Source organism: Lithobates pipiens, unplaced genomic scaffold (genome assembly GCF_037356315.1).
Source record: "Lithobates pipiens isolate NorthernLeopardFrog02 unplaced genomic scaffold, aLitPip1_a1.2 Scaffold_18, whole genome shotgun sequence".
NCBI classification, from domain to species: domain Eukaryota; kingdom Metazoa; phylum Chordata; class Amphibia; order Anura; family Ranidae; genus Lithobates; species Lithobates pipiens.
Genome location: NW_027507758.1, coordinates 394,178,816 through 394,192,929, shown reverse-complemented (window position 1 = coordinate 394,192,929; position 14,114 = coordinate 394,178,816). Strand labels below are relative to the sequence as shown.

General features: G+C 39.9%; 1 protein-coding gene across 5 annotated transcripts in view; it reads left to right on the top strand.

The window, feature by feature from the left end:
* The window catches only part of KHDRBS2 (KH RNA binding domain containing, signal transduction associated 2), a 525,703-nt gene extending 511,863 nt beyond the window's left edge, over window positions 1–13,840 (top strand). For 3 of the 5 annotated variants that reach the window (XR_013276827.1, XR_013276825.1, XR_013276829.1), the window contains 2 exons: window positions 1,539–1,646; window positions 13,616–13,840. The gene's annotated coding sequence lies outside the window, so the exon portion shown is untranslated. The remainder of the gene's footprint in view (window positions 1–1,538; window positions 1,647–13,615) is intronic. The other 2 variants (XR_013276828.1, XR_013276826.1) reach the window with 1 other exon arrangement.
* Window positions 13,841–14,114: the final 274 nt, after the last annotated feature.

Below are 14,114 nucleotides of genomic sequence, written 5' to 3'. Positions count from 1 at the left end.
TGTGGGTGCTCCCTCCTTCCTATTTCTCAAGAGGTGCTCACAGGTGAATTGGCATCAGCTGTGATCCAAAAGTGAATTCCATGGAGTGGCGTGTATGCCCTGCCACTGCAGCAGTCACATGTGAAATGTTAAAATCGGATAGTCTGTACATGCTCAATAGTAGCAATTCATTCACTTTGTTGAAGAATCATAAAAGCACTGGATGGGTACAGGCATGTGTGGGTGTGCAGCCTATCCAATTTTCTTGTTTCAAGTCACTCAAACATTGTAGAGCTTTTGACACTGAGTTCAGGCCAAACAAGAACATTATTTTAGGGCTTGTTGTTCCACTTTTATTCAAAGAGGAAAAATAAGTCCTTACATCAGGTTGCTCACATAGGAGGTTGTCAGTGTTTCATTAATTCAACAAAAATGATTCAGCCCCCTGGCTAACTTTATCGACTTTGAATCAGTCTCTGCCCAGATGTACCATACTCTTATGCCACATACACACGATTGGAAATTCTGCCAGCAAAAGTCAGATGGAGATTTTGGTCAGAAATTTCGACCATGTGTATGCTCCATCGGACTTTTGCTGGCAGAATTCCAGCCAGCAAAAGATTGGGAGCAGGTTTTCTATTTTTTGGTCGGAAAAAGTTCCTATCCAAAAATGCATTTGTCTGTATGCAATTCGGACGCGCAAAAAATTACGTATGCTCGGAAACAATTCGACGCATAGTTTCATAGTATATCAAAAGCCTAAAGGTTTTTTTTTCCCAGCTTACACGCTCTTTGATGTAGTGGCTAGATTTGTTTTCTTTTTTTCAGGCCAATAATATTTTCTGCCAGTACAGAAAAAAATATAAGTTGATCTTGCCAGAATTCAAGTGTCTTTGTAGCTGCCTGCACTATGAACTTTTATTACAAACAAAATTAATATATTTCCTAGTTATCTTTTGTGAACTAAAAACACCTCCCAGGTAATGAAGAAGGTTTTGTGGTTCAAATCTGGAGAGTAGTCTAGGGCAAGACACCGCTACGCAATAAATACACTACCGTGAGTGAGCAGCGTCAACTAACAGCGAGACTTGTATTATTGGCAGGATCACCAGGTAAAAATAGAATTTAAAAAAATGCAGTCACCATATCTAACGACTAGTAACCTGCAGTATATGACATTTTTGGTTTTGGCGTTAAGTAATTTATCTTATTAAACATGCCATTTTCAGTGATTTTCACACTGTGAAGCATATTTAAATTGAGTCTATGAACACACTTATTCCCATAAGCTGCTATTTAATATTTAATACTCATTCTTATTTAATTATATAGATTTTACTGAGTTCACTGGCATAATTAGCATTAGTAAGCTTAAACACGGCACAAAAAGTTCACAGATATTGAATGTGTGAGCAAGCATAGTTTTAGTCTATAAGCTAATATATCCATCTATTTTTAATATTATAGTTATGAGATCTCTTACATTTTCAAGAGGGTTCTGAATACCAAACAGAAAAAAAAGCTAATTATTGCTAATTATTCTTCCCTTCTTCCTGCAGAAATGGTTTACAGCACAAATCCTTGGGGCTGATATGGAAAAAAACATATTATACCTGCTGCTGAGTGCACGTGATTGCCATGAAATTTTAGCATTCTCATTTTTATGTGTGAGTTATTAATTGCCAGTCTTATAACACATTCAGAATCAAAGAATGGTTTGGGTTATGCAGTCTCCTGTCAGATGTCATTATAATGGGTCTAGTTACCTTACGGCTGCAGCTTAGACTTATACATTTGAATTGTGCTTTCAGAACCTGGCAAAACCCTCCAATGGCTTGCTAACCCTATCCAGTAAATTATGCAGATGAGCTAAACTAAATTTGCTTTTAATCCAGCTTCTAATGGTGGTTCTGTGTAGAATTTCAGCATCTAATTGTATATTGCTGTGTGTTACAAATTCCCTCTTTGAGAACTATAAAGGAAAAAGAGAGCACAGTATACTGTATTTTTGCAGCTTCAATTGTAGGACTACAGACATACCCCACATTTAAGTACACAATGGGGTTTATTTACTAAATCTGGAAAGTGCAAAATCAGGCTCACTTCTGCATAGAAACCGATGAGCTTCTAACCCCAGCTTGTTCAATTAAGCTTTGGTAATAAAACCTGGAAGCTCATTGGAAGCTCATCAGAAATTTCTAATACAATAACCAGTGAGAATGGCAAATGAGGGTAGCCAGGTGCCCAATATGAAAGTCAAGAAGAAATATGTTAAACTTACACAACACAGAAACATGTCCTCTGAGACAGCATCAAATAATCCTGTTAAAAATGTTGGCTAGAAGTATACTGTTAAATGAAATAGTGCTGCACAGAAAAAAAGGAAAGAGAGAAAGGGGATGGGGTGAAGGAAAGGGAGAGGGACTAGAAGGAAAAAAAGGAAGAAAAGAAGGAGGGGGGAGGGGAAGTTTATAAAGTGCAGGGGTAATGTGTCAGAACTGAGGCTCAATCAAATCCAATAAACACAAAAGTGTAAAAAAAAAGTCATAAAAATAATATACCATTCACTACCTATCTATATAAGTAGACTGATTCTAGTACAAAAAGTGCAAAAAATTAAATCAATAAATAAAAATATATAAAGTGCAAGTGCCAATAATAAATGTGCAAACACTGCAAACAATGTGCAAAACTCAGCGAAGAAAGGTTGTAAGTGTCCGTGTAAGCAACATAAAAATATTTTATAGTCCTTCAAATAACTTGGAATATTTCCAGTAAAGTGCTTGTGCTCCCAAGTGATATCACAACAGAGAAAGGGGGAGTGTGATATTCCTTTCCTTTTCCGTTTGTTTGGGTGAATAGGTGTCCTCTTACCTTACTGCTGTAAGGTTCCAGCAAAAGAGTGTCCCCACTTGGGGTGTCCCCAAGGCGATTACACTGTTAGCTGGTCATCTCTGGGTGTACTTGGGATGAAAAATGCAACCTCTCCTTTATCATCAGTAAAATGGATGGACCTCATAAACAGGGCAAGAGGGATGCTTGATAGTGTGATAGTCACTCTGAATCTAAGGGGTAGATCTGAAATGAGTGGAAGCTCTGCTGATTTTATCATCCAATCATGTGCAAGCTAAAATGCTGTTTTTTATTTTCCCTGCATGTCCCCCTCGGATCTACAGCGACTTTACTTCCAAGTGCACTTTCAGTGCAATTTCAAATGCACTTGCAGTGCAAAGTGGATTTTCCTTTAGTAAATAACCCCCATTGTCATGTTCAAGAAACCAGTTTGAGATGAGTTTTGAGCTTTGTGACATGGCTCATTATCCTGCTGGAAGTAGCCATCAGAAGATGGGAACACTATAGTCATAAAAGGATGGACATGGTCAGCAATAATACTCAGGTAGACTGTGGCATTTAAACAATGTTCAATTGGTACTAAGGGGACCAAAGTGTGCCAAGAAAATATCCCCCCCCCCCTCACCATTACACCACCACCACCAGCCTGAACCGTTAATACAAGGCAGGATGGATCCATACTTTCAAGTTATTTATGTCAAATTCTGACCCTACCATCTGAATGTTGCAGCTGAAATTAACCAGGTAATATTTTTCTAATCGTCTGTTGTCCAATTTTGGTAAGCCTGTGCAAATGGAAGTCTCCGTTTCCTGTTCTTAGCTGACATAAGTGGCACCTGGTGTAGTCTTCTGCTGCTGTAGCTGTCTGTTTCAAGGTCTGATGTGTTGTGCATACAGAGATGGTGTTCTGCATACCTTGATTGCAACGTGTGGTTATTTGAAATACTGTTGCCTTTCAATAATTTTGTGCTCATTCTCCTCTGACCTCTGACAACAACAAGGCATTTTGTCCACACAACTGCCACTCACTGGATATTTTCTCTTTTTTGGACCATTCTCTGTAAACCCTAGAGATGGTTGTGCGTGAAAATCCCAGTAGATTAGCAGCTTTTGAAACCATACCACATTCAAAGCCACTTATATTCCCCTTCTTTCCCATTCTGATGCTCAGTTTGAACTTCAGCAAGTTGTCATCACTACATCTAGATGTATAAATGCATTGAGTGGCTCTCATGTGATTCGGCTGATTAGCAATTTGTGTTACCAAGCAATTGAACAGGTGTCCCGACTAAAGTGGCTGGTGAGTGTAAAGGCAACTGACATTAGCCATGTCCAGCTTCCCTATTAGGCCCCTTTTCACACATGCGGACAGTATTCATCCATCCGTTTGCAGATGAAATATGGACATACATGCATTCCTATGGGATAGCGGGTGTCTGCTATTGTCTGCCTCCGCTATTGTCCGATTCTGCAGACGGAGGAAAATCCTATTTTTCTATCCGTCTGCAGAGCGGATCTGATGAACACGGACAGACGGTCCATGCTCATCCGATCCCCATAGAGGAGAGCGGAGAGCTGACAGGGCGGTCCCTGCACAGTGTGCGGAGACCGCCCTGTCCGCCGCCGGCTCAGTGGGGACAACGGAGCGATCCCCGCTGAGCGAGCGGATCATCACGGGGCGGATCATTACTGATCCGCCCCGTGTGAAAGGGGCCTTAGTCAATGAAGCAATGTAATTAGGGCAGTCAACAGATTTTGAGATGTACATACGTATAAGGCAGCCAACAGGAACTGAGATCTACATAAACATTTAGAGACATTTATCCCTGGATCTACTAGTTGGCATATGGGTTTATCTAAAGGTAAGCTTTGTTTTAATAATTTTTCCAGTTTGAATTGATCAGATTTGTGCCAGGTTTACAATTTCAAGTTTGTCTGAAATATGCAGTGACATAAATGTAACATGTTTAATATATTTTAAGTGTGTAAAGAAATACTTTAACAAGAAGATCATAAAATCCCAGCATTCTAACAATACATCCTATATAGTGGTGTATGCCACAGAAAGTTGTACTTAATTTATTTACTATTTAGTAATGTTTTTCTTAGAAAATAATAAAATATCTTTGTTTGCATTATAATAATTTGTATGATTATCTTGTTTTTTTGATAAACACATACAAAAAAATGTATTAATTTGCCAAAAAAAGGAACAAGGAACCTCTGACATATGTTTAAAATGTTCTTTATAACACTAGGTTCATTTACAATAAATTGTGTGCAAATTGTGTGTTTCATGGAAGCTCAGCAAACTGATCAAGACAAAAGATCTTGATAAACTGATAATGACAAGATCAATCTACAAACAGAAATCCATGTAAAACTGATTATTCAATTTCAGGTGTGGTGCAGGAAATAATTTACTGTTTCTTCAATGTTCTCTAAGGTCCTAGTGGGGAGACCCAGCACTAGGAATGAGCTAGGACCAAACCAATGCTCAGACTGAACATTGCTTGTTCAGAGGTTTTGGTAAATGTCCAAACTAAATGAGTTTTTGACTGAGCTATACCTCTGACTGCTTCAGGAAATTAGGAAATTATGCAGCATTCCTACTACCAGTGGCGTCCGCTTCATTAGGGGCGTAAGGGCACCGCCCTCCTAATCCAAGCTCCCCAGCCCTAATCTACATGCAGGGTGCCGGACGCATGGATTTCAATGTGTTTTTCTTTTTGAAGCACATGACTAGAGCCTGAGGATCTAATTGGCTTCAAAAAGGGTGGATTGCCTTCATGCTTCTCCTCTTGGCCAATCAGAAAGCGGGCCTTCAGACCCAATTGGCCAAGAGGAGAAGCAATCATATTGTCCGGACGGGCGAGGGACTTTTTGTTTGCCAAGTGATGGAGTGGGGGTTTGATTGATTTATTGACTGACCAAACAGGGGGTCGGGTGGTTTGTTTGCTGCCCTCCCCCCCAAAAATGGAGGACCACCAGCCACCACTGCTTACTACCATTGTTTAATTTGGCTGCTCAGGCTGGTTGTTAAGCCCAGTACACACATACCGAAAGTTGGCTAGTTCAGCAGGAACCAGACAACTTTCAATACATGTGTACTGCTGTCTGTTCAGCAGAAGCCAACAGATGTCTAATAACCAGCTTCTGTCAAACAGGATTGCTGGAAAATCAGCATTTACTCAGTGCTTGTAGCCAAAGACTGCAAGTGCTCATATGTTGTCCGGGGGGTATCCCCTGTTAGCCCTTGTACACACGGTCCGATGGAAAATGTCAGATTGGAGCGTGTTGTCGGATAATCCGACCATGTGTGGGCTTCATCTGACTTTTTCCATCAGAATGTCCGGCCAACAAAGTTTGCAGCTGGATATAAAATGTTCCTACAACATGACTTTGTCCGATCGTTTGTAGGGAATTCCGATCAATTGGCTACTAGAACGTAGTCCTGTCGCGACTAAAAAAACATCATCACGTTACGAACGATCAGATTTTCCGAAAACTTTGTCTGACCGTGTGTATACAACACCAGTTTCGGACAAAATCCGTTGAAAGAAATCCAACGGATTTTGTTGTCGGAATGTCCAACCGTGTGTACAAGGGCTTAGAGTACAATAGCTCAGCGGAAGAGATCCCTGCATTGTACATCATTGTTTTGATGCAGGAGTCTGTCACTTAATGTGTATACCCAGATTCAATAAGCCAGCAGCCACTGGTATTCTAACAACCAATGACATATCTCCACCCAGCCTATTCAACTTTCAGCTAGGGTTTTAAGCTGACAGGTGAAATGTTAAAAGGGCATATATAGTGTAATGGCATGGGGTCCCCCCAATTTTATCCTGGCATCTTCAGGTGTAGTGGGTGTGGGTGAGGGCTGGAAGCCCTCTTTATAAATAAGGGGGCCCCTAGATGCTGCCCCTCCCCTAAGGGATACATAGTACCAATACTCATTCACAAAATAAGTAAATAGCGAATAAACACACAAACACACTTTTTGATAAGTTCTTTTTTAAAAAGAAAAATAAAGTTCCCAAATATATATTGTCAAAGAACCTTTCACATTAGCCATTATTAAAATCACTGCTTCCCACCAAATGTAATTAAAAATGATTTAGTTTTTTTTTTTACTGCCCACTTCTTTGACAGTCCCTTAGCTATTAACCTAAAAAATGGCCATTACTGATTTCTAAGATTCTAAGATTCATCTCCTATTGACTTCAGTAGGGGATATATTTATCAATAGAACTTCAGTAACGTGTACTGAATTGATTCAAAATCAAACCCAGGTACGTTCACAACCAAGCACATAGATCCCTGCTCCACCCCAAGGACAAGCTTGACCAATTCATGCCTCCTTTAATTTGACTCCTGGTTATTTGGTTTTGTAAAACTGTTTCAAGTATCAACTAATATATATGGTCATATTTGGTATTTAGCTCCATGTTCATGTATATACAAGAGCTTCAATATCTACTGCCTCTAATGTCTTTCACGTCTATTTACAAGTTCAGTATATTGGAGGTGTTCTTATTTTGTTTACAAAATTAAATGATGAGACTAAGAATGTTTTGATTTCAGGACATATTAAATTAGTAAATTCTGCTGGGATCATAGCTCTTTCATTACCATTGCTGTGACATAAAGAGTTTGGTTTATGGGACACACTCCATTTACATTGGGTTTAATCTATTTCTATGGAGCCTGGTGATGGGTCAAACATACCTGGGTCAAGTTCCTTATCCTTGCTGAAAGCCTGGTATGGATTTCTGTGTTAAACCTGTGTAAAGATGAAAAAAACAGCATGGGGACCCCACCCAGAACTAATATAAAACCCTTATCCTTGATAAGGGTCTGGTATGGATTTTATGTGGGGAAACCCATGCAAAAACAAAACAAACACAGTGTCCCAGAATTTATACTAGACCCCTATCTGAGCATGCACCCCCTCCCCTTCTGAACCAGCTAGGCCATTTGCCCTCATGTAGAGGGTACCTTGCCAGGGGAAAAACACTTTGTCCCCATGTTGATAAGGAAAAGGGCCTCTTCCCCACTTCCCCAGGCTGATAATTTTGGGGGTCTGTGGGGGGGGGCAACATCAGATTCTGGCAGCTTTTTTTATGTAAGGGAGCCCCATGTAATGTCCCCCCAAACATGAATGAGTAAGGGCTACAATGTACCTTACTCATACACAAAAAAAAATTAACTCACTGACACATTTGACAAGCCCTTTGTTTAAAAAATGTGTAAATCTCAGAGGTTTGAGTCAGCGAGTAGGTAAACACCCTATTTAATTTGCTCGTGTGTTGAACAGCCATAGTTCAGAGTAAATTTTACACTGGTTCAAATTCAAACTTCATCCCCAACCGAGATGCCAGAAAGCAACGGAGAATCCACTACTCCACAAAAGAAAAGTCTCTGGGAGTCTATGAAGGTTTCTGACAGTAAATGCCTTATAGATGCCTTATAGCTGTAAAATAAAAACTGACTCAACTTGTAATTTACATTAAAGAGCGTTGGTCATTTTTATGGGTTCTTTTTAATTGTTATTGAACACCAGCATTTTCCCCAATTTCTTTTTTTTTCTTTTTTTTTTTCTAAAATTTTGCAATCTAAACCAGATTTAGCTACTGTATATCCAAATAGTAAAGGCATCACTAGTTTAAAATGCTATGAAAACAAGGAAATTTGTTGGTTATATCCTATCATGTCATCCTATAATTGCAGCATTTTAACACCATGATACATCAGGCCAAAGAAACAATTTGAATTTAGCATCTAATAGTTTTGGATCACTACCCTAAATATCAGTGACTTCTATTAACATTAATTAAAGCAATAACACGAACAGAATATTTATTACACTGTGTTTGCCAACTTAAGTAATTTTTATAAAGGTCACAATATGTACAAACAACTACAGCTGATAAATAAAATAAAGCAGGTTATTATTGAATCAAAAGTATTTGATTCAGAAATACACCGATGAAATATATACTGTATATATATATATATATATATATATATATATATATATATATATATATATATATATATATATATATATATATACAGTATATATTTGCAGCCCATAAAGATAAACACGCAGGAGACTTAATTACTCAGTAACACAATATACTGATAGCCCATATACCAAAATACACAAATTCTACAGTACATGACAGTGCTATACTACATTTTCTATTGTACTTTATATAACTTCACTACAACAACATCTCTAAGATATTGTTTTCTCTGAAATGACCAGATTTCCTATATTTATACCCAGTAGCAGATCTTCCACCATAGCAGGCCATGCAGAACTAGGGGTTGTCTGTCCCTGCAGCTGGTACACATGTAGTTGTTTAGCCCACCAACCATGCTGCTTTCCATGTCTGAAATTTCAGTGCCAAGTTCTAGAAGGCCTATCCCAGGATCTGGTGCTGGTAACAGACCTCAGACCAGAGTAGCTCAAGTTTATGGTCCTGTGCGCTTTGCACACAACAGAGCCCCAAGGGAAGTCTATGATAGACTACCTCAGTATGCTCTGTAGTACCACTGAGTAGAGATCAAAATAAGTTTTAATGAAAAAGGGAGCTGATCTGAGATCTGGGAAAAATGAAGGCAGAAGGGAGGCTAATCTGTGGTCAGAAGGAGTAAACAGGTCCTATCATGGCCAAAGGTAATGATATAACCTGGTTACCTGTTTTCAATATTTTCTGAGTCTGATTCAAAATAAGTCAGAAGTAAAACAGTGGATTGACCAACAAAAAAACTGTCAATGTGTGGATGGGGGATTCCTCTCCACTAAGCTATTTTATTGTGACAGTGAGGAGACATCCAAGCTGCTAGAATACACTGATCAGCACTACCGACTATAGCCAATGGTGCTGATAGAGAAGTGAAAATCTGACTGGCTGGTTGTACAGAAGTGATATAAAACCTGTCTCCCCATACATGGATCAAAACGTGTCCAGTCCCTGTTGAACAGGCAAAATTTTGATTCATATATGGAAACACACCACTATTGTGAAAGATCTTTTAGCCTTCCTGCTCTGCTGGGCTCACAGGTGCTGGCTCTGCAGAGAATCAGGAAACAAGGAAATGCTGGATGGCCACACTCCGATGCAACACCTTTATTGTGTCAATTTAATTTAAAAAAAAACTGTTAATCATACAGTGAAAGAGGTTTGGGGGCAAAACCTAATGCATTTCACACTGCTAATGGGTGTTTAGTTATAGCTAATGTGACACCACTAGATTGTACATACAGTTGCAAAAAAAGTATGTGAACCCTTTTGGAATGATATGGATTTCTGCACAAATTGGTCATAAAATGCGATGTAATCGTCATCAAGTCACAACAATAGACAATCACAGTCTGCTTAAACTAATAACACGCAAAGAATTAAATGTTACCATGTTGTTATTGAACACACCATGTAAACATTCACAGTGCAGGTGGAAAAAGTAGGTGAACCCCTAGACTAATGAGATCTCCAAGAGCTAATTGGAGGAAGGTGTCAGCCAACTGGAGTCCAAGCAATGAGATAAGATTGGAGGTGTTGGATACAGCTGCCTTGCCCTATAAAAAACACACACCAGTTCTGGGTTTGCTTTTCACAAGGAGCATTGCCTGATGTGAATGATGCCTCACACAAGAGAGCTCTCAGAAGACCTACGATTAAGAATTGTTGACTTGCATGAAACTGGAAAGGGTTATAAAAGTATCTCCAAAAGCCTTGTTCATCAGTCCACTGTAAGACAAATTGTCTATAAATGTAGAAAGTTCAGCACTGATGCTACTCTCCCTAGGAGTGGGCATCCCGTAAAGATAACTCTATATGATTTAACTGTATCTGAACATCACTTTGCACCATGCTAGACCTGTAAAAATAGGAAGAGAAGGACCCTAAATGACCCTCTCCTTGGAATTCGGACCATTTCCAGCTAAATGTTGCACCTTCATTAAATGTAATCATATTGCTACACTTATGCCGCGTACACACGATTGGACTATCTGGCAGACTTAGTCCGGTGGACCTAGTCCGGCTGAACACCCACCGGACTTTGCAGCTGAGGTCCGCCGGACTTTCCGAATGATGGACCTGACCACACACGACCAGACTTTTCTGGCGCACAACCCGGCGGACTATGGCGGGAGTTAGCCGGACTTTTGAAATGAACGGACTTGCCCACACATGGAGGAAAGTCCGTTCATTTTGAACACTGCTCCAGGTAGACGGGACTAGCGAAGGAAGTCAATGTTGCTGCCTTCAGAGTGTGAAATTGACACGTCGCTGGTCCCGTCACTTGGTATGAACTTAAAGGGGAAGTCCTACGCCAAAAAAAACGGCGTAGGGGTCCCCCCAAGGTCCACATAAGACCGTTATCCGAGCACGCAACCTGGCCGGTCAGGAAAGGGGGTAGGGAAAAGAGTGCGCCTCCCCTCCTGAGCCATACCAGGTCATGTGCCCTTAACATAGGGGGTGCTTTGGGGAAGGGGGGCCCTGCGGCCCCCTATCCCAAAGCACCTTGTCCCCATGTTGATGAGGACAAGGGCCTCTTCCCGACAACCCTGCCCGTTGATTGTCGGGGTCTGCGGGCAGGGGGCTTATCAGAATCCAGGAGCTCCCTTTAATAAGGGGGCCCCAGATACCAGCCCCCAACCCTATGTGAATGAGTATGGTGTACAATGTACCCATTCACATGGTGAAAAAATGTAAATAAAACACAATACAAGGTTTTAAAATAATTTATTGCACAGCTCTGGGGGTCTTCTTCCGTCTTGGGGGTCTTCTCGCCAGGCTCCTCCGCTATCTTATGCTCTTTTGCTAGCTCTTTTACTAACAGAGGAGCCCGGCTTTCTTCTTTGCCGCCATCTGGGGGTCTTCTTCCGACTTTGCGGGTCTTGTCCCTCTCTTCCGGGGTCCTCTTCAGTTCTTCATGCCGGGCCTCCACTTTTTTCCTATAGCTCTATTACTAGCAGTGGCTCTTCTTCTCTTCTTCCGACTTCGGGGGTCTTGTCCCCCTCTTTGGTTCTTCTTGCCGGGCCTCCGCTCCTTCTTCCAGCTCTTTTACTAGCGATGGCCCGAAGGCAGCGACATTGTCCTCCTGCGCTAGTCCCGTCTACCTGGAGCCACATTCAAAATTAACAGACTTTTCTCCGTGTGCAGGAAAGTCCATTCATTTCAAAAGTCCGGTGGACTAGCACATAGACGGCCGCATTTTTGAGTCAAAACTACCTTCTTAGTCCGCTGGTCTTTTGGGGAAAAAAAACTCAGCCAGTGCCCACACACGGGCGGATTGTCTGGCGGACTCTGGTCCGCCAGATAGTCTGATCGTGTGTACGTGGCATTAGAGGCGCTTCTCTTATCTTTTATACTCTGTAGACCTTGCTGGATTTTGTTTCTAATCCCCTTGTGGAGGCTGCCATTTGTGGATGGACATTTTATGGTTACACAGCATTGCTATAATCTTTCTTAAAAAGACTATAAACTGAAGGACTTATGAATAAATGGCTGTGGAACGAATCATTGTAGTTTCCATTATTTCTTATGGGAAAATTTGCTTTGATATACAAGTGCTTTGAATTACATGCATGTTTCTGGAATTAATTATGTTCGCAATCCAAGATTTTACTGTACAGTATATACAATAGTCTTTATTTTATACATGGTTTTTACACAATGGTGTTTCAATTAACTAATATTTTTATTTATTTCGTTTTTGTGAAATTGTGTTTATTGTTGGATGTTTCCCAATGTTGGTCCAGGCTTAGTGGTATTCATTTAGGTGTTCCACATCCCTGCATCTACTTCGGGCTCTTCCTCATGTATTTCCTATTTTCACTTAATTTCACATAGTGGGTGGCTTTAATGCATTACTCTTTGATTGACTTTTCATTCCCATACAGTATATATGTACAATCTAGTGGTGTCACATTAGCTATGACTAACCACCCATTAGTGATGTGAAATGCCTTAGCTTTTGCCCCAAAAACTCTGTCACTGTATGGGTTGAGTGTTTAGATTTTATTCAATTGACACAATAATGGTGTTGCATCAGAGTGTGGCCGTCCAGCATTTTTCTTTGTTTCCTTTGATCCATGTATGGCTGGCTTTACTGACCCAACTTATTGCATGCTTTTTCTAGCTTTATGACTCAAAGTATTGAGGTCAGGGACAGACAAATTGGTAGCACTGCTACTACTACTGCTGGGGTAGAAGCATCACCCACAATTATCTGTAACAAGTGCCTAATGCCCTGAGACAGAGACATACTCTAGGAGCGAGGCAATGGCATAATATAACAGATTTGTGTCAATGCTAGCCACCCAACATAAAAAAGGAAACCCCCCTCTCCTAAAGAGTTAAACTGTTTGATATTAACCCAAATAATACCCAGAAATTGCTTCAAAGACATTACTGTCAATGAGAACTTGAGAAGCATTCTGGAGCTATATGCCACAAGCTGTGCATCCTAAAGTGTAAGTTTTTTGTTTCACTTGAATGCTTTTTTCTGACCCTGATCATTAGGTCTGCTTCCCGATTATTAGGTTTCCATGATTATACTATTAACTATTTATAAATCATTATTTGTAACCAGTGGAAATGATTTATTGATGTACAAGATGCTAACTTCAATGCACATGATGTACATGATGCTAATCAGCAATGGAGGACTGCACTAGTGCTCTTGTTTATTTATTACTTTTCCTTGAATATTGTACAATATTTATTAACCTCTAATACACATTTGTTTCTATCCTTTTTAGGTATGACCATGATTTTAGCTGAAGCCCTAAATTATTCCAGCAGTCATGAAATGTATGGTTTTACAAGTCAGATCACTAAGAAGAATCTAGGATTGTAACTAAAGATTCTTTTTTATTTGTTTTAAACATTTTTAATATAAATCTTTTCTTGGTTGATGAATGTGGTAAGACATGTGAAAGTAATTTTGGTGTAATTATTGCAATAAAGATTTTTTAATAAAGAAAGTCTGGTGTGCGGGACATCATTTTACAACTTATGCTGGCCATAGATGGATTGAAATTTGGCCAGTTAAGCAGGAACCGGTTGAATCTTGATGCATGTGTGGCTATAGCTTGCAATACTGATCAATGTATTCTGACAGCAGGAAAGTTTTCCTATATCCACATTGTGTGTGGATCCAATGTAATAAAATAAATTAGTTTGAAGTTCTTCAAAGAATTGGCTGATAGATATATTGCTACATAGGTATCATCAATGAATGAGCCTAAACAAATTGAT